Here is a 24,180-nt window from a genome sequence, read left to right as displayed (position 1 = left end):
ACCACATTGTATGTGTGAGTGGCACCATCTTGTTTTTTCTTCCAGATATTTTCACACAAATATCATATTTAAAGATAACATGAATTCATACAAGATCTTGTCAGTTTATTTCATAACAGATTTTTCCCTCATATTAATATAATCTTTTGAAAACATTTATACATTATAGTTCTAGAAATGTTTCATGCTCTCAGAAACTATTAAAATCACAGCAGAAAGTGTTATGTTATATCTTTATTCAGCACTGAAAAATATTTATGAACTCTTAAAGTTTTTTCCCCTATATTAACTTAATTTAATGAAGATTTTCAGACTATAACCTTTCCATTGGATTTATTTTTTCAAACATGGCGTAAAAAGTATGTTATAGTAACCAATTTTTACATTGCCTTCACCATTGCAGAAATCTCTATAATCAATTTCCTAGTAAAGAAAAGCCAAGAAAATAAATGGACAGTTAATATTCACTTCAGGATCACAGACCTGAGGCAAATATGTCATTGTTAAATCAAACATTTTTATTGTGTTTCATTAGACCTAAATATATATATATACTTGCTGTTACTCTAAACGAAGGCTGGTGATCCAGTTGATAACCTTTTGGGGGTTTTAAGGATGTCTTTAAAATTAAGGCCTTAAAAATGTTGAGATCTTATATTAAAAATGACAATTTGAGCCTTGCAGATTCATGTCCACAGGTGCCCAAATAAAATAAAAAGGGGGGGGGGTGCAAGGGGCAAGCTTGTTGGTGTGTTATAAAATAACTGACTTATCATCGGTGTGCTGACAGGTGATGTGTAATTAAATCACTGTTGTAATATTAATAATGAGTGAGTCTGCACAAAGGAATTTCATACAGCTAAACTAGCTCAACAACTAGAGGCAATTAAGAAATATATCCACATTCGTGATTCTGTCAAATGGCAGATACAACAGCATCAGGAAGCTCAAGTGGCATTTACAGAAGGTAAAGAGCCGCTATACTTGTTATCTTTTTAGGGATGTGCTTGGATTTTGCCCTCAAGCTGGAGCAGTCATAGGATATATAATAAATCGCCACGGTCGGAATTTATCCCCAAGCTGGGGTAATCGATGGGTAAAGTCTTATCCACAGTCGGGGTTTTATTCAAGCTTCAGGTGCAAGTTTTTGTGCATCTCCATGCCCTTGCATAAAACACAGTTACACGTTTTTTTATATAGATATTTTTCAGTTGTAGACAGGAATAATAAGTATTTGCGAGTGTTTGAAATGAATGGGTTCATTATGAATTGAGTGGCACTACATTTCAAAAGCAAAATTGGATTGAAATGCAAGAACTGTAGTACGGAATTAGTGTTGGTTCTGGATCGTAGAATGGAATTGTGTGTGTGTGATTGGATTTTTAACGTAGCTTGAATAATTTTTCAGTCATATTGCTACGATGTCTGCAGTGTGGCAGTTTATAGTGATGTATAGCACTGGGGCATCATGCTGCAAACATGTAGTATGATGCTGCACCCAGTCACATTATCCTGACACCAGGCCGATCAGTCCTAACACTAACCTCTTAATGCTGAGCGTCTAGCGAGGTAGCTGTTAATACCATTTTTGTAAGTCTTTGGTATGACTTGGCTGGGGTTTGAACCCATGACCTCCCGCTTCTGAGGCGGACGCTCTAACCACTAGGACACCGGAGTGGTCAGAATGGAATTGTAACAATTACAATGGAAGCAATTTGTATTATGCTTGTTGGGGCATTCCTCACTGATGGCTGTCAGTGACATCATCATGGGAATGTGTAACAGCCACATTTTGTAAGAACAAGGTGTAGTTGGTGAACAATACAGACACTTTTCTGCCATTTCCACTGGCATCATCTCATATGATGTTATTTAAAAAAACTTCCTACAACATACTCACAACATATAAAACCTATATGCAAATCTGATGAAAGCTGCTTGTGTTTCTGAAACACATATTCCATACTGGTGGCAAGAATGTCCAAATCTACATTACAAAAATGAAAACATTACCATCCATCTAGGAGTTGCAAATGTATGAAATCCTCTTGTTGGGTAGTTTTACTAACAGGCTTTACAGCAGGGCCTTCCATTAGATTTAAATGTGGCAGGTAAGTTGACAAAGTAGGGTGGGGGGTTGGGGGGACCTACCCCAATGGGGATAATTCATTTTTTTTTTAAAGTAGCATGGTGTAAAGTAAAAGTAGATGGGCTGATAAGGAATCCACTGAATTTACAGACTAAAGGTTCAGACATTTGTTTTTAAGAGAAAAATGAAAGAAGGAAACAATACAACAGATATTTTAATATGACTTTAATGTTTATTTTCTAGATTTAATTAAGATTATGAATCAGAATCAGTCTCCAACTCCACTGTAAAGTTTATCTATTACTTCTGCTCAGGCACCTGCAAATTAAAACAAAATTGTAATGCTTAAATAAAGTCATATCATCTCAGCACTAGTTACATATGCAGAAGTCATGTTAATCAGCATTATAAAAATGTATGAAATTTTCTTCACTGCACTTGTGCTTCCCTTACTATCGTTAAGCCATGATACAAGATAACTTTGCACTTACTTGTCATTTCTGGCAAGTGGATGGTGCAATCAATTTGCACAAAGATGAATTTATTTCATCCAAATATTTCATGTGAATAAAAATTCCAAATGGAGGCACTTGTCCGATCAGACAAGATATATGCATATTGTAGTTAGCTGGACTCTAGCTCTGATAGTCCTGGGCAATAGGATAAGCTGATTTTGTTATCAGTTTAGAAATGCATCCGCTTTGCAAATACTATGCTTTAAAAGACGAAACTGAATCCAATATTGATGAAATAAGAGTCATTTGGATTACCTTGTTTTTTATCATTCTGCGTTGGTTGGGTGCATATTTGAGGGTCTCTGATATGGTCTCTTCCATTCCATTTGCCTTTGCTTTGCCATTAGTTTTCAAGCAGGCTTCTGCATGAGTAATACAATGTTTTAAAATAAGTTTCACAACAAAGGATGCATTGCATTTTTCTAAATGCCAGCAATAATCATGGAATATTTTTAAAACATGTACTTTGAAATGTGTCTCAAGTTACTTTATCAATTCATTTAAAAATCTCTGGCAAGTCACATGAAAAACACAATTTAAATCAAGCCATACTTACTTATCAAAGACTTTCTCATTCACATCCTTTACCTCACACAATAAATATCAGCAACACCAACATTAAATTCACACAATCAGTACAAAACCTAGGTGTTACTCTGGACAGTACTCTCACATTGCACCAACATGTCATGAACATATGCAAGGCTGCGTATCTTGAGCTGAGACGCATCAGCTCCATTCTCAGATATCTTTCAGTTGATGCCACTAAAACACTTGTGTGTTCATTACTGCTTTCAAGACTGGACTATGGTAACTCAATTCTGTCTGGTTCATCTTAATATCTACTGCAGAGACTTCAAAAAGTTCAAAACATAGCTGCTTGGATCATACTTAGAGTACCACAATCAGAGCACACCTCCCCGCTGCTCTGTACCCAACACTGGCTATCCATTCGATCCAGAATCAAACACAACATTAGTTCTCTGTGCTACGTTTCACTGACAGACTCTAGTCCAACATACCTATCCGACCTCACCTATGTGTACACACAAGCAAGATACTTACACTCCTCTTCCGACAATCATATACTCATTATTCTCACTATGAAAACAAAGTCGCATGGACAGCATTCTTTTGCATACCAGGGCCCAGCAACATGGAATGAATTGCCCACTGAACTTAGACACAAAGACGCAGTGATCCCATTCAAGAGTGCTCTCAAAACTACTTATTCTGACTACAAAAACAAACTTAATGACTTAATAATGTTAACTACCTTAAATATTCTCAGCATGTTTTTTATGTTTTCTAATTTCATGGTGTTTGTTTTTGTAATCATATCATTGTGTATGTTTTTATGTTGTCTAATGTTGCAAAGCGCTTAGAGCTTCTAAAGATTAGGCGCTATACAAAGTCCTCATTATTATTATTATTATATTTAGCTTGGATGAATATTTTTTAAATCAGTGGCCATAACTAAAAAATGGGATTTTGTTTTATGATCATAAAAGTATGTTGGACACCATCCATGATGTACAATGCTGTCTGACATTTCTATGCACCTAAGGTTTCCATCTCAAATATTAAAGCAAAATGCATACCGAATTTGACAGATTGATGAAAATAAAAAAAAGCAATGCTTACCATTTGAAAAGAGGCAATTGTCACTAGAATATTCTATTCAAAATGATATTAATTTTGGACACAGGGGATACCACCCCCATGTTTTCCTGACTCGTGATATGTCGGCCTATTCTGTGCACAGCTTTAAAAGATGTAATGTTTATCCATCGAGCTATAGAAATGAAATACATTTACTGTAGACTGTTTCTGTCAGCAGTTAAGTTGAGTAATTAGGTCAGGTTTATAGCTAGTTTACAAAATTCAATGTAGAATGCCAATAAATGACAAGATATATTTTTGCAAACTAAAGTGATCTTGAAAAAAGATTAGTAAAGTTTAACATTTTATAAAAAATAAGCTATTATGTGGAAAAGAAACAACAATGAAATAGGATGCAATGTGTTTACGTCTAGTTTTGGAAGGTACCGTCTCTAAGGTACCGTCATAATTGTACCGTAGTTTAATGGGTGGAAAGGCCATTGAAAGGTAAGGGCAGTGCGGAGACCATCGAGTATGTTCCAGAATAGCTGAATCTTTGTAGATACATAGATCCATTCGTAACTTCAGTCCGCAAGCGAAACACTGTACTTCGTATCCCAATCCTGACTCAGGTCCGAAGTAGACAAATCCTGTTCTAGCTAAAACATACGAAGAAGGTAATCCTTCCCTATCCGTAGGCCATTTTTGAAACGTGTCCAATCGACGGGCACAATCACAATAGTCAGGTAAGAAGACTGGAAAATGGTAGGGTTTGAACTTGGAGTTCTCACTGGATTTCTCACTCGATTCTTGCTGCGGCGAAGTCATCCTTCTGGTGGGTGGCTATCCTCTTACAACCAATGTTTTATACCGACATGTCCATACGGCAAAGTAAAGTGGGTGGGAAGCCGCACTCGCTTCTGCTACACGATTTGATAGACTTTTTCCAAGGGTCGACTGACGATGTGGTGTGTGGGTAAACGTACAATCTTGTTGGGTTGATAGGTGGTCACTTTCTCTAGACTGCAAGGCTTCTTTCAATATGCCAAAGTTGACCACTCGACTGGTACGATAATTCAGAGTAAGTCCTTTCACTTTACACTTCGTGTGCACTTCTCCTTGTTTGTCCCAGTATTCGTAGCCGTAATTTTTGGGACCACCACTAACGAAACTTAGAATCTTGTCATCGGGGTGCTTGTCTGTCCAGGCTCCTAAACGGTCTCCTTCGATGTCAGGGTGCTGTTGACTCGGGTGATCGATATAAATGCAACTGTCCATGTCAAAGTACAAGACACGTTCCCCTAACAGTTCTAAAGCTTCGTACAATTTTAAGCGAGCATGAGCTGTCATGTAAGCTGCAATGATGACATTTCCAAAGGGGTCATCTTCTACAAAGTTCAGATCTTCTTCGTAATTCACCAAGATCAAATCCTCACGAACGACGTCCACGTGTTTCATGAATTTGGCTTTGTCGTGAATCATCTGAAAGTAGCGGGAAGGTTCGGTCAAATACTCCGTCTTGGGTAAACACGGTCATTGTGCCATTTTACCCCACAAGCAATTTAACATCACTTTGGCAAACGATCGCCTGCCTTCGTTTTTCTCAATGTGATCTAAAGTAATGCCTTCTTGTGCCCAGAATTTCTCTCTGAATGTCTTTTGGTCTTCGGGAGTGTGACACCAGGACAGATAGCCACTGGCTTCTTGCTCAGTTTCAAAAAGGCATCCACGTAGTCTGCGAAAATGCCTTTCTGCGTGGGGTCACCCTTGTGGAATTATTGTGTCTTGGGAAAGTGGCAAATTTCGTACACTTCTAACAGTTGGTATCCCATGTTCAGAGCTTTGAACAATTCTACGCTGACCCATGTCCCCGTCAAGGCCCGTTCTTCCTGGGTGTGATGACAAGGTTGATCTTGGTTGCACGTTTCAGCACAAGTACGGCACAAAGGAAACATAAGTTTGCCTTGGCAATGGCGAGGTAAGACGGGATGGTATAGGTTTGTGGGAGGCAAAACTTTGCACTTGATCAAGCCTTCGTATTGTCGAATGTTTTTTAGGTCGATGTGTTCGGTGAACAATTGTGGGTGCCCTGCAGGAAAGCAACAATATTTGCACACGTAGGGATACAGTGAACACACGTCCAAGTATTTGATTTCTTCTCCTTTCTCTTCGTCAGCTTGGTACAGCAAACAGGTGGCATTGGTCCTTCCTCCGTACAAACTATTACTTGGGTTCAGGGGGTCCATGAACTGGTAACTTTCCATGAGGCGTTTAAACTCGGGATCGGTGTTCAAACGGTGATTGTATTTGTGTTCCCACATTTCCACCACTTGGTATCCTTCCTGTTCTAACTTTAGGCGTGGCTGACAAATGGCCTGGTACAAGTCTTCCATGGTTCATTGTAAGAACTGATTTTTAGTGCCGCGGTCAGGGTAACAGACGGGACATCCGTGAAATAAGCAACCGTTAAACTCGTACATGATCTTGGGGTTTTCTAAGTCCCAGCCATTGACCGAATGCATTCCGATGATCTTTCGCCCTGTCCGTTGCGGGCATGCTGAATCCATTTGTCTTCCTTGTCGCACAAGTAATGCAACCAGCATGGGGCTTTGACCGAGTATTGACGTTTGACATAGTTGGTCGTTTGAGGACTGATGACAGCCACAGTGTTTTCAAGCATGAATCGTTGTCGGTAGACTAAGGAACACGCTTTGGCAATGGTGCAAGCCTCTTTTAAATGATCAACCCCTCCGTGTTCCATGAACAGTTCTTGAAATTTTCCACAGCATCGCCGTAAAATGTCCATGTCGGAACGACGATACTTTAGCATTTCTTCCTGAAAGTCGAAAGGGTCGGAGGCGTGAGCCTGGTACCAAGCGTAGAAAGTTTCTCGTTCGGTACGCATGTTGTCAGGGTCGTAATAGTGAGCCTGAGGCAAATGGGGTAGAACGGCATGTTGATTGGCTTCTGTATTGAAAAAGTGTGGAAAGTACCCTTTAGCCATTTCTGTCATTCCAAACATTTTAGGCATTCGACTCAAAGGCATGGCTAAGTAGCTCATCGAATCTTTAAACTGCACTTGTCCCACTTGCATGAAAATGATTTTGGCTCCGTTCAAAGTGATTTTAGGACGCTCGATGCCACGTTCCGTATAACATCTCAAAAGAAACTGTCCATCGTATCCGGAGAAATTGTGAGCCATCACCGTGGCATGGTGATGACAATCTCCATAATAATGTTCGATGTCCTCTTGGCTCCACGTCTTGTCGATGGGGTCTAAGACCCATTGTGTGAAATCGGCTAGTGTGTTCGGTCCTTGAAAGATTTTTTCACGCCCTCCAGGAATCTTACTGCAGTGAGGGCAATAACTCAAGATAGGTTCTTGAATCACTTCTCGCACGCTCGATGAGCCACGCAGAAATTAGGAATGTGAATACTGGTCTCTTGCATGCATTCGAAATCGAAAAAGATGAAATTGCCTTTCTTCTTCTTGTGACCATCCTCTTTCTCTGGTTGGGATTGGTATTTTTGTATGTAGCATTGGTGTTCCAAGTCCACAATGCAGTGACAAATGTGACATTTTTTCTTTCCTGAACATACGTGTGCCTTGGTACTGTTGATACATAGACCTTGTCCACACATTGGGCACAATCTCAGGAGTTGACAAGCACATTTCTTCTGTGAACCTTGCATCTTCAGATGTTGTTGGTAACAGGCAGGGCTGACAAATGTGCGCAGACAAGCAGGACAATGCACTGGTTCTTGCCCTTCGCTCAGACAGGGTTGAGAGGCAAAACATCCTGAGCATTTCGATCCACAATGTTTGTGTTGCTCTCGATTATTATAACCATCATAAGTCACATTTCTCACAGTAATATTTGTATCCCAGGAATCCAGTGATAGTGGTAATGGTATCAAAATGGTCATCGTGATGATAGAGGTGAATGTATTTTCCATCCTTAAAGTCTTTCCCTCGAAACAACAGAGACCCGCACACTTCTTGAGGGTGCACTTTCAAGGTGTATCGTGGAGCTAGGGCATCTTGCAATTTTTGCATCTCAGGAATGCCACAGGATGTGTCTTTGGACAGGCATGCTTGTTGTAACAGAAGTTCTGCTTCATTTCGTTGTTTGGCTCGGTTCGATTTTCGAATGTTCTCCCAGGCTCTTTTCCATTCTACCGTGTCGTTCTTGTCGGCATAGGTTCATCACACCACGATGGCTCGGGCTAAACACATGTGGTCTTGAAAATTGTTAATTTGGACAAGACTTGTTTTGGTAATACGAAGGTTGTTGACCAATAAGGTCTTTCTGCATTGTCTGGTCCCTTGAGGAGGAGAGACGTGGGTCATGTCCAGTGTGGCTTTTCCATCGGTGATGTCAAACTGGTCATTAGATTGTTGCACGTGTTGAATCTTGTCCATGACTTTGGAAGTGGTCAATTCTGCAGGGCTGCTAAACTCGATCCAAACAGGGGATTTCAAGCCGTCATGTTGTATGGAAAGTCTCAAGCGATCATCTTCTTTGGGTTGACATTGTCGCTTGAGTGTGGTGAGCAAAGAATCCCACATGTCGGTGATGAACCCTTTTGCTTTCTCTAACAGTACTTCAGACTTGAAATCTTTAAACTTCACTGTGTATTTGTAAGCCGTAGTTCTAAATTTTCTAGAGGGACGCTTTTCCGTCTCTCGAATGTCATAGTACTTTTCAGGGTTGACTAAGGGTGGTAAACTTTGTTTAGAGGGTTTGGATTCTGGTTCACTCATGTCCTCTTCAAAATCACTGGCATGAATTTGTGCCAAGACTTCAGCCCTAGTACGAGGCGATAGATCACGTTTCTGCCTCTTACTTTCTTCTTCTTTCTTCTCAAATGAATTGGATCATTTCATCTCGATAGCAAAAAGTCAAATGACTAAAGTTTAAACACCATGGATTAATTTATAGTCATAGCAGACCAGCGTATATAAAGGGTATGTGTCTTGTCCTTTCACTATTCATTTCACTCTCAAACTGAGCACAACAATGGAAGAGACTACCAAGATCGAACGTTTCATCAGAGCTTTGCGAGGGGTCATTAGAAAATTCTCTTCAGACCAGCCGAGGGACTACTCTCCTTCCTTTCAAGATAAAAGTCAAGATACTTGCTATATCTGTCAGAAGAAAGGGCATTGGTCTTCAGAGTGTCCAGACCGTCAAAAAAGAAAAAAAAGGGGTTAGAAGAGACAAAAGTCAAGATACCTGTTATTATTGTCAAGAAAAAGGACATTGGTCACCAGACTGCCCAAAAAAGAAACAAGAGGAGTCAGAAGAAGAGAGGGATTCTTCAGAGGAAGAGGAAGAAGAAGAGGAAGAAAACAGACAGGTGAAGAAAAAGAAACAGGAGAAGAAAAGAAGGGAAGAAAGTGAGGAGGAAGAGGAGGAAAAGACTATGACGGTGAAGAAATTAAAAAAACAGAGAGTGAACAATGAGACAGAATAAGTCTATGAACTTTTTAAAGTGCTCTGTTGTGAATTGTGAATTGTAAATATTTATAAAAGAATAAATTAATTATAAAAGGTAAGTGTCTTTGGGTTTTGATTTTAAAATAAGAACCTACACTCACGCACACTCATACACAGACAGGTACTATTGGGTAAAATGGTTTTTATTAGTTATTGGCAATTGAAAGCCTATCTCTTTTTGAGAGACGTGGATGGCCCTGAAAAGGGCCTTTTTTGGTGTAAGGGGTGAGTTTAAACAATCAACTTTAACTGTCTTAAGCCTTTGCCATGGCCAAGGCCTACTTCTGGACTGCGTACTGTTGATGATGATTTCGTTGAAATCACTAAGGATGGTGCAGTAGGCGTAGTCACAGGGTTGGAGTGTTTAGCTTGGGAAGGTCGTATTCTCTTCGGCCGTAATAAAGAAGTCTGATACATCTGTTTCAGACTTCTTAACTAAAATGTCTAACAGTACCGTGACCGTTTGATTTTGACACCCTTGTTTCTTTGCTGCTGCGTCTTCTTCTTGTTGTTTTTTTCTTACCTCTTCTTCTTGCTGCTGTTGCTGTAGGAGAAAAGCTTGTTCCGCTTCCTTTTGCTGTTGTATAAATTTCTCCAATTCTTCTTTCTGTCTCTGTCTAAAATTTTCCATGTGCGGTAATGAAGGAGAAGGTGACGAAGGTTCAGGAACAAATTCTTGCAAGGTAAAAAAATCCACAAAATCCCAATTCACCTCTTCTGAAAGTAAGTCTGGGTTCCCTTGGGTAGTCTCCACCATCAGTGCACCCAAACTGATCGTTTTCTGAGTTTCCATCATGTTGAAAAAGTGTCGCTTAGATTGACTACGCACAGGCGCTAGCGAATCTATATAGACTATGTGACGTCACAGACTGCTCTCTTCGGATTGGACGTGGGCTGACTGAATTTTGTAACGCGTGTTTGGATTGGTCAACAAACTCAATCCGTTTCAATCCTTCCTCCCCCTATAAATAAGTACAGTTCACTGCATTCCTTCACCTGTTACTCAGCACACCAACATGTGGACCGATGTACAATCTTCAACGCTTGTGTCTTCGATGATGTTCCGGACGGACATATCAATGTATGTCCGATCCAACTGGACAGTTATCCACAGGACAGACACCAGCCTGTGGATGCGAAGAATCTTATGTGGAGCATCAAGGATGCCTCAAAAGAGTCTTAATCTATGGTCCTGCAGTCAGGCACAGCCTAAGGTCAAGAAGAAGATGTCACAGATGCCCTTTATGTTAAGGGTATATTAACATAAAACCAAAGGCCCTTTTCAGGGCCATTCCTATCTCTCGAAAAGATCTTGACTTTCAATTGCCTACCCCTTTTTTTATTTTTTTGTTTAAAAAAATAATAAAAAAATAGAGACCCCTCCCTGTTTCAATTTGCGCCTGTTCCATTTTCATAGACCCATCAGGTCGGGACCTTATTAAAATAGGGTCCCGACCCTGTTCCATTTCCCCTAGTCCCAAGACAGTCCCACGATTTATTCCCCATGTTCAATTTCCCTTGTCCCTAGAGTGAATAGTTTTTTTTCTTTCTCCCATGTTAAATTCCCCTTGTCCCTAGAATGGATATTTTTTTTTTCTCCCATGTTAAATTACATAGTCCCCAGAGTGGATATACCCTTTTTAACATGGAAGTTCCCTAGTCCCTAGACCGTCCCTATTCACTACTACCATTGTCATTACCAGCCTGAAACCCAATTTAATGCCATTTGTATAAATTCATTTCAAATAAATATTATGATATAGTTGAAGTGTAAAGTCAAGCAAGCATTCTGTTTGCAGATTTTACATTTTAGATATTAAAGTCATATTTTCTCAAGTTTAGTAAACTTTATTGCAACTGGTTCCAAAATAGTAAATCTTATTTAATGTTCATTCACCAGAATAGGTATTAATACAATCCCGAATTAACTGTATGGTACTAAAATATACCCTGATCTTGTGTGAGATTGTAATATACAGAACTATACCTCAAGACAACAATAATATATTGAATTTATATTGTATCAAGACTGTCATGGTTATGAACTCCAACTTTATTCAGGTTTTTTCATAATAAATGATCATCTTGTGCTATGGTTGAAAAGAAATCAAAGTTCAGTTTAACTCCATTCTCTCCACATTTGTAAGTTGTTAAGAGGCATACTCATCCTCAGTGTTATAGTAAAATGTAATCTTATTTGGATCAATCTTGGTGGTGTAATATATGAATGGAGAAAGAATATTATCATCCAGATTAAAATATGTTTTATTCAGACTCTACTAAAATTTTTAGTTGGATATGGGTTACGGAGCCTGATGTGTACGAACAAAGCAATGTGTACCATGACCTTTTTAATTTAACATTTTAAACTCCTGCAGAAGAAAGAGATTTTTTAGATCCATTAATCTGTATTAACAAAAACATTTCTTCAGTATGATTTTCAATTACTTAGTATTGACAAAACTCATATTTTAAAGTTGTTGTTTTTTTGTGTTTGGTTTGGCCTTTTATGGTAAACCAACACAAGTAAGTTATTTAGTGCCAAGGCACTTTAAGTATAGTGCCTTGCCCAAGGACACACCATGGTAGCTAACCCAGGTTGGTCTGATGGTAGAATTTGAACCTACCTTATTTCACAGGTCCAGAAAGCTAACCACTCAGCCACTACAGCTCCCCATCTTATAGTGGAATGCTGGTATACTTTATGATCAAGAAGGATGGGTTGGGGTATGCATGTTGCATCTGAAAAAAGTGATGGAATTTTTGTTTACATAATATTTTAGTCATACAATATGAATCATTTTCTATAGATTTAAGATGTATCAGATCAAGTTAAGAAAAATCATATATTCTGTTTCCTGGGAATGTACTAAAATTCACTGTTATTGTTTGATTTTTTGGTAGTAAGCTTACTTGGTATTTTTTTCTTTTTAACTTGAATACCTAATTTGTTAACATCCTATTCTAAATCTTCAGAGTTCTGTCTATTAAGTGACAACTGTTGATACATGTAGGGAAGTTTTTGTTTATATCTTTTGATTTTTGTGATTCTGGAAGTTGCAGTATTTGTTGTTGTATTATAACCATTTCAGTAATTTAATGAATGCAGAGTATACTGCTCTATAAATGAAATTTAAGTGAAAATAATGTAAAAGTATGTTTCACTGCAAATATAAATTGTTTAAAATAATATATCATTTATCATATGACTATTCAATTGTGGTAACTAGTATTCCATCCAATATCTATATATTAAAATATGTCTTTTCATACAGCTGGTGATCATTTAGATACAAGTCCAATTGAACATAATCAAATTATCAATGCAGGTGTTTTTATTAGTAGTAGTATTGCAAGTATAAGTGTTAGTATTAAGATTTCATATACAGGTATGATAAGTGTATCATAATGTTTAAATGATGCTCCTTGTTACAACATAAAATATGTTCATTGAAACAAATGGTTCACTGGTAAATTGGCAGCAAAGGTCTTCACTGAATTATGTTGCATAAACTATTTTACAATAAAACATATATGATGCATCTCAATTATGATGAATGTGAGGAGGAGGATTAATAATAATGCAATTTAAGTTATCTTCATAACATAAGTTCTAGCAGATGTGTAATTTTTATGTGGTTCATCATCAGTTTGAAACTGGTCTGTGATTTCTGGATCTGGACATACCTGGTCCCCTGCTGTTGTGCTGCTATGGTCTTTACAGTTCATTAGGATATCAGTTACACTTGGTTTACATTTAGAACCCCATGGGATGGAATGCCCAGTTTGAAACTGAGAGAATGGTTAATTATCCATAATATAACTCCTGCAGTTATTATTAGGTTTGATATCAAGGTCTTTCTTTAAAAGCTTTTCAACTCAGGTTCTGTTCTACCATACAGATAAATAAAGTCAAATTCAAGGCTTTCAGATTTGTCCAGTTTGTTTCATGTGTTGCGGCAGACAGACTGTATATTGCCACTGTACCATATAAATATCAGTGCTTAGTCTGCTCTCAGTTGCTGTGGTTTGATTAGTTACAAGTGTCATCACATGTGACTAATTATTGACCAATGTAATGAAACTTGTATAATTAGAAGGCTGTATTTAAAAACTCTAAAGATCTTAAAAAGAAAATTGGATCGGGGTAAGTAAAACCTTTTACTTTGACCATTTGGCTAGAAAATAATTTTCAATAAGTTTAAATTGGATAATAGTAATATAATAATTAATTACACAAATCAGAATAAAAGCTATTTGCATATCCCCTTACAGCTGTTGCTTTTTCATAGTACTAAGTAGAATAAAGTATAGTTAAGACAGATAGCTTTAAGCTAGAATTAAACTCAAATAAATTGCAAGAAATCAAAACAAACCCAGGATTAAAACTAAAGAAATATCCCGTCATATATACCTTACATCAAATAAAGAAACTCAAGATGGATAACAACAAAATTAATGTCACATCATCAAATAGTTATCTCAGCTGCCTGGTCAACCTAAAGGCAGATAAACTAAGGCAAACTTACTCCGAAGCAGTCTCATCCCCCCTAAGAGAAAAACGACAGATACAGTTCTTAACGCCAATTTTCAACTCGACCCCAACTGACTCGATGAGTAGACTCTACCTGTCACCAAGCGTAAATGAGAATGTGGACAATCTACCGAGTAACCGCAAAACTACATCCGACATGAGTACCCAAACTGAGGAACAATACTCAACAAGCACAAAAACAACCCAGACCACGCTGGTTAAAAACACTAGCAGCCAGGGGACTCAAACTGAGAACCTACTAGATGAAACAGAACGCCCTCACCCTACCACAAATAAAGCAGTCACACACGACTCAACAAAAGGTAAGAATAATAGGAAAACCAAATCCCAAATACCAGTTAGAAAGAATAAGGAACACACTAACTGTCAGAATACAAGACCCAGCAAGCCGGTTATGGACAACGAAACAAAGTCAGCTAAAGAGACAAACACCAGGGGAAAAAAGACCAGTCTGCAAAATATCCAAAACAAGAAACACCCCGCTGAACTGACTCTCTTCGTCAAGGGAGTAAATTCCAAAATAACGAAGTTAGCCTTTAAAACCATAGCATGGCAATTGAACAAACATCACCAAGGAGAATTCACGCTTAAAAGCACTAGAGACGACTTGCTGATAATCAAATGCACCACTGAACAACAGATTGCCAAATATATGGAAATTGAAAGAATAGGCCAAATAAATGTTCAGGTCACTAGACACAACAGAACAAAACAACACATAGACCCAAACCCCCCAAAAACACACAACAAAGGAGTCATATACGTATCAACTCAAAATAAAACCAATGAAATAGTAGACTACATAAGGAGTAAAGGACAGGAAGTAGAGAAAGCAATCCGCCTAAAAACAAGAAGGGGAAAGGATAGCACTGCAGTGGTACTCTTTTTTAAGGGCGCCACCCCAGAAACTATCAAAATAGCCGAAAAACTCGAGGCTAAAAAAATTTTTGCTTTCAAAAACAAACCACGGTTCTGTGGCAACTGCAAAAATTGGGGGCATTACTCTAAGAGTTGCGGAAACCTATTCCGGTGCAATCAATGTGGTCTTCACCACCCAGACCGGAAAACATGTAGCGCCACCAATCAGCACTGCGCTAACTGTAGTGGTAACCACAAACCAAACCACGCAGAATGCCCCAGGGCTCTTAGAGAAGCCCTAATAGTTGAATATATGATCTCCCATGGGGTAAACTATAAGCAGGCCAAAACAAAAATCAGGATACCAAAAACAAAATAAATAGGTAGCACCCTCACTGGTAGGAAACACGCATAAAACGAAAACAACAGTAAATTAAACAAACTATTAAGACTTTTTGCACTAGAGATGGATTCCAGAGCAGAAATCAAAATATGGCAATGGAATGCACGCGGCCTTAGGGCCCACGCTGACCAACTAAATAACAAAATACTTGAACAGGAAAGAAAACCAGATGTTATATGCATACAGGACACCCACCTAAATGATACCTCACGTATCCCAAACATCATAGGCTACAACACCAAATACCTAAAGCATCGATCCCCCACAGCAAGAGGAGGGGGGTTAGCAACCTTTGTTAGAGATGGAATTACATCAGAAATGCATAAATTAACAGATAGTAGACCGCCCAATGACTTCAAAATACAGATAGTCAAAATAACCGCTCAAACTAAGCAGGTACTAATCGTTAACCTCTATGAAACAAATGAGCAGCGCAATTTAAGTGCAGATGAAACAATCAAAATGATTAAAGACTGTGGAGAATGGGTGGTAATATGCGGGGACTTCAATGCGCACAATGAACTATGGGGGAGTCAAAAGACGGACATTAAAGGAAAAATTGTAGAAAAATGGGCACAAAAATGCAACTTAGTTTTTCTAAACAACGGAATGCACACCCGGATAGATGACAGAACAGGCCACACATCAGCAATAGACCTATCTCTATGCACACCAAGATTAGCAGGCATTTCTGATTGGCAAGTTGATGAAAGCGACCCTATGGGAAGTGACCATTACCTTATAAATATAGAAATACAAATTAGAATACCTCAAAATAAAGCGTCCTTCACACCAAGATGGAAATACGAACAGGTCAACTGGATTAGGTTCAAACAGATAGGTGACTCAATCGACCCAGAAACCATATATCACCGGGACATTGACACCTTTAATGACAAATTAATAGAAACCATTAACACAATGGCCCAAGAAACAATTCCTAAAACTAAAGGAGTAGCACCCAAACCCACGGTGCCCTGGTGGAATAATGAATGTAAAATAGCAATTAAAGAGAAAAAAAGAGCTCTAAACAAATTCAAAAGAACTAAAAATAATAGGGACTTTAACTACTACAAGGAAAAGGAAAAAACTGCCAAACAAACTATTATGATAGCTAAACAAAACTCATGGAGAGAATTCTGCTCAAAACTAGATATTAACACAAAATCGAAGGAGGTGTGGCAAAGAATTAAAAAAATGAGAGGCAAAACTAAATCAATAACCCCCAACATACCTGGACAAAACAACAAACATAAGGCAGAATTATTCGCAAACTATTTCGCCAACATGTGTAGCAATACCAACTTAGAGGATAAGTTTAAAAATCATAAAAGGCAATTTGAGGAAAGCAACTCTGACAACATAAAGGAAGCAGGAAATAATGACGGCCCACTAAACCTTCCGTTTACAGAAGCCGAATGGAGAAAGGCCCTCGCCGGCAAAAAGACCACATCCCCTGGGGAGGATACTTTGGGGTATGAAATGTACAAGAACCTACCCAAAAAACTTGTCACAATTGCACTTAACCTCATTAATAAAATATGGGAAACCGGTACCATACCTATAAGATGGAAAAAGGCAGTAGTGGTCCCGATTCTTAAGCCTGGAAAACCCTCAAGCGATATAAAATCATACAGGCCCATATCACTAACAGACAATATATGTAAAATAATGGAAACTATGGTAAACAACAGGCTGAAATACCATTTAGAAAGCAAAGGACTACTAGCTAATACACAGAGCGTGTTTCGCAACTACCGAAGCACAATAGACCAACTCATGAGACTAGAAACCGCTGTCAAATTAGCATCTAGAGAAAAATTTTAAAAATCCAGATATGTTACAGCCATCTTCTTAGACATGGAAAAAGCATATGATCTAATGTGGACTAAGGGACTGATAAGTAAACTTAAACCATACGGAATAACTGGCAATATATACAAATTTATTGCTAACTTCCTAACCGATAGAAAGATACAAGTCAGACTAGGACAAGACTACTCCGAACGATACAAACTGGAAAATGGCACGCCACAATGAAGCGTAATCAGCCCAACTTTATTTAATATAATGATAAACGACCTGGAAACAGCGGTAAAACCCAACTACCTTGACTTATCCCAATTCGCCGATGACAGCGCCGTATGGAAAACTGGCAACCCGGCCAGCAGAGAAACGACCAAGCACTTACAAAAAGGACTAAACGATATAGGAAATTGGACAGATAAATGGGGATTTAAATTGTCACCTCTAAAAACAGTAGGCATAGTTTTCAATCCGGGAGGTGGCCACCCCCCACCCACTCCAAACTTAACCCTAAAGGGGGTACCCATCAAATTCGAAAAACAAGCGACACTCCTAGGTATGGTATTCGACCACGAACTCACGTGGGCAGCTCATATCCAAGAACTCGTAACGAAGTGCAAACGAGACATCAACCTCCACAGAAACCTCAGAGGGGTGAATTGGGGGGTTGATCAAAAAACACTCGTTACCCTATATAGAGCACTTATAAGAGCAAAATTGGACTACGGTTGCCAGGTATATGGAGCGGCGAACGCCACGTTACTAAAGAAACTAGACACAGTCCAATCAAAAGCGCTAAGGGTATGCACCGGCGTCCTAAATGGTACCCCCACACAAGATATCTTAATAATAGTAGGAGAACCCCCGCTAGACCTAAGGCGGAAGGAATTGATGCTGCGATACTCGACTCGAATATCAATACACCAACCCAACCACCTCACGCTACAAGCCCTCTTAGCATGCGACAAACCATTCGATACAAAAGGAAAAAATAAAAAAATACCTAGTGGGAAAATAATTATAGAATTAAAAAGGAAATTTCAAATCGCAAATATCAACCCAGAAAAAATAAGGTACTACCCAGACCCCCCGTGGACCTGTCCCACACCACAAATAGATCTTAGCTTACGTAAACTAGGACAAAAACAAAATGACCCGATAGGACTAAGAGCATCAATACTAACGTACATTGACAACAAATATGAGACATACACGCAAATCTTCGCAGATGGATCAAAAACCAAAAATCCAAATAAAACTGCAGCAGGGATAGTGATCCCAAAATTAGATGTCGCCGTTGGAAAAAGACTCCCAGACCAATGCGCTATATACACGGTAGAATTCATGGCAATACTAATGGCATTAACATACGTCAAAACATACCCCACAACTAAGGCAGTCATTCTAAGCGACTCTTACAGTGTACTACAATCGTTAGCAACGGACCAATCCAACAGCAGACCTAATATGATTAATCATGCAAGATCGCTACTTAAAGAGATTGAAAAAAACAACAAACACGTTGAATTCGTATGGATACCCTCTCACATCCATAATCCCAGGCAATGACAAAGCAGATGCAGAAGCAAAAAACGCCACAAACGAACCAAAAGCCCAAAATATAGCATACGGCGTCACTGAAATCAATAACATGGGACAAGATCAATGACATGTGGCAAGAGCTATGGGAAAAATCGGATGCAAACAGTCTAATACACATGATGATGAAAAAAGTAAGTAGAAAAGTCGAAAGTCCGACCTTCAAAAATCCATACGATATAACAATAATAAATAGAATAAGAACAGGTAAAACACTATTGGCAGGATGCGCAGGGAAACACATAAAAAGGGGACCAACCGAAAACTGCCCCTACTGCCCAACTCCAGAAACAATCGCACACTTAATAAATATATGCCCCAAATACAACCAGGAAAGGGCCGAACTAAAATCTCAACAGGAACAAATAGGAGAACGGTGGACATACCCGGAGTTACTTGTGGCAAAAAACAATAACATAGGAATGACCTATAATAACATCATGACATTCATTAACAAAATAGGCAAAAGGGGACAAATCTAAACCGAATGAAGGGTTGGGTATAAAGAGAGACCATGTAAAGAAATTAAAACCAATAAACCTAAAAGATCGAACCAAAAAAGAAAAAAACCAATCAAAATATTACAAATCACTGTTTGGGAATTGTGACGGCCGGCTCGGGCTAGTGGGTTCACAGACTGACACCGCCGCTCATAACCCGAACAATAAAAACCAGATAAGGACGAATATTACAAAATCACTGTTTTGGAATTATAATGGCATGCTAGGCCCCGTAGGTTCAAAAAAAAAATAAAAAAATATAAAAAAATAAAAATAAAAAAAATATACATTAAAATAAATCAAATAGCTAAGCTAAACAAAAATAACAGGTAAATAGCCAAGTGGTCAAAGCGAAGGGAAACAAAGGCAATCAAACCACCTCCCTCGAAGAAAACATCTCACGGCGAACATGGCAGTATCAAAAGGACGAGAAGACCAAAACAGAAACGGACACGGGATAAGGCAGAAAGAGCTGAAATAAAGAAGAGCAGGAAAAGGCACAGAACGAAGTTAAACGTCCTAAGGCAGTAAAAGAAGAAAGAACAGGACACTTGCAGACCTTGGGGAATGAAGGCAGAAACAATGAAAAGAGTATGCCTCAAATAATCAAACCACCCCCACCCCCCAGTATGAAAAGAATTGCCTTCCCGAAATCAAACAAAAGAAATAAGGCCACCCCCCCCACATCTACTTATAAGTGTGAATGAGAAAGTGAGCGTGAATGTGTGTTGTCGGGATATGTGGGAAAAGCAGAAAAACGAACAAAAATGTCTATAGCCATCACACAAATATAGCATACACACTCCCTACCCACCTTTTTTTTCTTTTCTTTTCTTTTTTTTTTTCTTTTTTACAAACAAATTTTACCACATAGGGCTTTCATTCTGACCCACGAAAGCCCTCTTTTGACCAACAACTTACTGGCCCTGAAACACACTGATTGGTTTAAAGCCACACGTACGAAATACTTAACCAAATTGAGATCTCCAAAACAAAATAAAGGGCTACTAAAAGCCTACTAGATGTGAAAATATTTTTGGAAAATTCAAGTACGCAAAGTACACAAAATTTAATAGACCTTACAAAAGATAGGAAAATTCACAACTCAGGAATATCTGAAGCGTATGTGACAATCACATGTTTGGCAAGATAGTACAGGAATAGCCCAATAAATATAGGGAACTGGGCATTGATTGCAACGAAAATTTAATAATACTGCTGCTGGTGTGCTTCGGTTACTGCCTGAAATGAGAGAGGAAGGAGATGCAGGATGCAGAAACAGACCACCAACGGAGTACAACGATGGAGAAGGTTGCAGCGACGAGAGCCTGGGCGGGACCTTTTGGGGCACCTGGGCTTCGGCTTGCTTGCTTAGGGGCATTGTATAAGTTAATCGCTAAATTCAAAAAGTACACAAACGTGTACAAACTAAACAGTCGCACATACCGAAAGGTGCACGTGACTTTAATCCAATGAATGAATGAAATGTGTGCTAGAGGGTAGGGTTAGCAGTTATACTCCCAATTATGTTTGTGATGAGCAAAAGCAGCTGCACAAATTTGAGCTTTTAGTTTGGTTCTGGTAGGGTCAAAGGATGCAGGTACATTTTACATTCATTTTTTACTAGAAATAGCTATTTTCAATATTTTTCTGTGACAAGGCAACTAAAAGAATCAGTATGTGCCTTATGCATGAATAAAGTTCACTAGTACTATAACAAATTAGCATACTTTTCATCACCCCTCTACCATCAAGATTTTTTTATATTTACCTCTGTAGCAGACACAAATAAAAGTCGGCAGCTCATTTGCAGACTAAGTTACGCATATGATCTCCAATGCTCATCTAACTGTGACAGGCAGTCACCAACAAGCCAACCTATTTCCATGCCTAACTCAAAGTAAATCTGAACCACATTATAGATTTAGCTTATGTGTAAATTTATAAATGCTAGGCTTGTGATAATTAGGTTCATGCCTTCTACCTTAAAAATTAGAGGGATGTCAAAATACGAAACTATCCAGTGAGACCTATGATGTTAATTTTAATCCCTATGGGATTTGTGACATAAAAAACCCAAATGCTTTATGTATTAAAAGGTAACTAATGGGGGCAGGATCTGCAGTGAATCAATGGTTAGTATGCTAGACTCCTGATAAAAATGTTTGTGTTAAAATCCTGTTATCAAGTCAACCAGGTTACCTACTGCAATGTACCCTTGCCTTACTCCAATTCCCTCAGTACTCAGTAAACAACTAGTGTTGCTGTACATAACAAAACCAGTCCATATTGATTTTACATATTTTACTAAATCCTGACAAAAATAATTCTCTAAATAAAGAATGATTAATATGTGATGGTCTCGCATGTAATCAAACTCTTCCAAGCTTTTAATGATATGAACCGATTTATCAATGTTTATCAAATTTGCATGAAAAACTATTTCTTATTTGTCATCAAATATGTTCAATGTTTTGATCATATAAGCATTTCTGCTACATTAGATCAAAATAATCTTTTTGTCAGAAATAGAGCCCTTATAGTATTTGCAAGGTCAACCAATCAGATGCAGAATTTGAGTTTAATATGAATGAATATTTTTTTTACAAAATTGCTCTTTTGCTATATCTTGATGAGATAAATCTATTCACCAAGTCTGATGAAATTAATGAGAAATAGTTTTAAGAGCAGTAGCAAGAATGGCTAGTGAGATGTAGAACCACCACATTATATGCATAGATTTTGCTTATAGCCTCAGACATACAAGCAAATAATTAAACAAGTCAGATCTAAATTGGATCATAAACACTGTTGTGCAAATCATAAGAAACTCTGCCAATCAGATGCAAGGTCACTTCACTACCATACCTTTATCACACTCATAATAAGCATCATTGTGAAACTTGACTCTATAAGCCCAATGGCCAAGCATGATCAAACTTGAATCAGCAGTAGTGGTTATAACCTCATGTATTTGTATGCATCTTCACTTCTTCAATCTAGATCTCATTTATATAAGCATGTATTCTACGTTTAGTAAAAACTGCACTACATGTATAAATATTGCATGCGGTGGTAACATACTCAGATGAAAGATCACCTTATTATTATTAATGGTTAACACTCATCAAACTTCAAGGACAACTTAATGATTTTAGCCTATATTGTGGAAGTATGGCTTTTAGGCTGGTTAAAAAACTCAACTAATCTTATACATGATCACATGTATATACTTGGATTTTGCTCATTATTAGATTTATCCAAGATGTTGATTTAAGCCCAAAACCAAGTTTTATATAAACAAATTGATCAGAACTATGGACTCCAAAGTAGCTAATTTCTTACTGTTGAAAGACAGAAGGGGATGTGAAATAAATAACACACTCTGGACCATTACATAAACCCACTTAGCCTTTTGACCAGTTGAGATAAAATATCAACAATAATGTTAAATAAGATTGATAAATTATGTTTTCTCACATTACCTCTAGCCCTTTTCAACATGGATGGTATTTTTCTTCCACATATGTCAGCTCTTAATTAGTGGCCCTTTCCCATCATGAATGTTGTAGGTGAAACTCTCAGAATTAGGCTTTTTAATTTATATCTGTAGAAGAAAAAAAACTATTGGTCTGCATATATCAATGTCACCATTTCTGTATTAGATTAAAATACCATATGTGTGTGTGTGTGTGTGTGTGTGTGTGTTAATTTTAGAATTTAAGCAAACTTGTCTCCATGTGTTTATTTTAAAACTGATGATGATAACACATAACAGGTTCAATGGATAAAATGTTATTTCTTACTTCTTACAACTGCTCATTATATCTGAATTTACATTCAATGTTTGTTTTAATTAACATATTTGGGATATTGGGCAAATTATTTATTTTGTAGTTTATCATTATATCATTTACCAGTCTTTTATCATTCAAATATGTAATATAGTACCATTATACTGACTTCATATTCTATATGATATCCCAGCAATACATATTAAGCAGATAAGTGCAAATAAAAATGTTCAGAATGTAAAATTTACTCCAAGCTCAAAGAAGATCAGCAAAAGATAATATCCAACAAATTACCAAACAAAAAGCGAAGTTAACGCAGTTACCTTTATTATGATGTCTCCAACACCAACGGTACTGTACAGCTACGTCTTCTGAGTTTTACCGTCATCATGTCTTTCAAACCAGAATTAATTTCTTGAGCTCTTACAAAATGAAGAAACTTTTAAATACTATAATTTAAGCAGCTTCTTTACATGCCATCAGATAAATTATGGCACAGTGTTATGTCTGTCAGCAAAACGCAACTTCACATTTGGACGGCGCGCTGTGTGGGCATCGCCGACACAGCAACTGACATGAATTCTCTATTAGCAGACAATGATTCGGAATAAATCCTTCGCAAATCTAACATTCTCGATTTTTCATAGTTCCACTTTTCATTGTTGCATCTGTTTGATTGTACAATTGCTAATGATGTTCAATGAATCAACTTCAATTCATCTGCTGTCTGAAATCCCGGTTCAGTTGGTATTTTCTTCCGCGCATGATGCCGTGTAAATAAAAGATACGGTCGACATTCAAAGTGGTTTAGGTTAATTTATTATTTTTCTTTATTAAGGTCATTTGCAGAAAGTGTTTCGCTAGGGTGAGAAAAAAAAATATAACAAAAAGAAAACTTTCTTTTCCAACGCTAATACTGTATATATTTCAATTTGTGATTGATGCTATAAATAAAAAA

General features: G+C 37.9%; 1 long non-coding RNA gene across 1 annotated transcript; it reads right to left on the bottom strand.

Moving 5' to 3' along the window:
* Positions 1–2,299: 2,299 nt before the first annotated feature.
* On the bottom strand, positions 2,300–23,954 carry LOC149798863 (uncharacterized). The gene is made up of 5 exons (XR_016421040.1): positions 23,546–23,954; positions 22,914–23,035; positions 12,335–12,449; positions 2,860–2,966; positions 2,300–2,407 (listed from the first exon to the last, which is right to left on the bottom strand). It is a non-coding gene; the product is annotated as an uncharacterized LOC149798863 (long non-coding RNA).
* Positions 23,955–24,180: the final 226 nt, after the last annotated feature.

Source organism: Sinohyriopsis cumingii, chromosome 5 (genome assembly GCF_028554795.1).
Source record: "Sinohyriopsis cumingii isolate HCF-2022 chromosome 5, ASM2855479v2, whole genome shotgun sequence".
NCBI classification, from domain to species: Eukaryota; Metazoa; Mollusca; class Bivalvia; order Unionida; family Unionidae; genus Sinohyriopsis; species Sinohyriopsis cumingii.
The sequence above is the reverse complement of the archived record's forward strand: the minus strand, read 5'-3'. Positions and strand labels throughout refer to the sequence as shown.